A 523-nucleotide genomic window follows, 5' to 3' on the forward strand; every position below is an offset into this window, starting at 1 on the left:
CACGCGAGGCTCGCTGGGAACAGCTGCACAGAATTTGTAATACCACGCCACTGGATATCGAGGCTTTCCCTTAAAACAGTGGAGGTACGTAAACTTTTCGGTACCGTTTGACACATAGGGAATGGCTCCTATTTTTTTAACCATAAGGTTACCTTGCGCTCCGAGCCGTTACGTTTCCATCAACGTATATCTTTCGGCAGGCTTTGAATCCGGGCAAGCAGAGGGGATTCCTTTACCTACGTCGTGGCTTTTGTTATGACGGTATCTAAATAGTACGTTAAATGGAAGGCAAAATTATATGTTATAGCGGGATTTTTTATTATTCGTCATATAATGAGACTATATTTTGATATTGAAATGCCTAATGGACTAGTACACATGGCATATTCGGTGAATGTGTTTATTCAAACCTACACACAAAGAAACATTGCTACAATAAATGAAAATAACTGTAATATTGCGAACTTGTTAAGTGTCCTTCTTCAAACGAACTCATCATTTTCAGTTCATATTGTGGGCAGCA

Source organism: Penaeus monodon, chromosome 25, assembly GCF_015228065.2.
Source record: "Penaeus monodon isolate SGIC_2016 chromosome 25, NSTDA_Pmon_1, whole genome shotgun sequence".
Lineage (NCBI taxonomy): Eukaryota > Metazoa > Arthropoda > Malacostraca > Decapoda > Penaeidae > Penaeus > Penaeus monodon.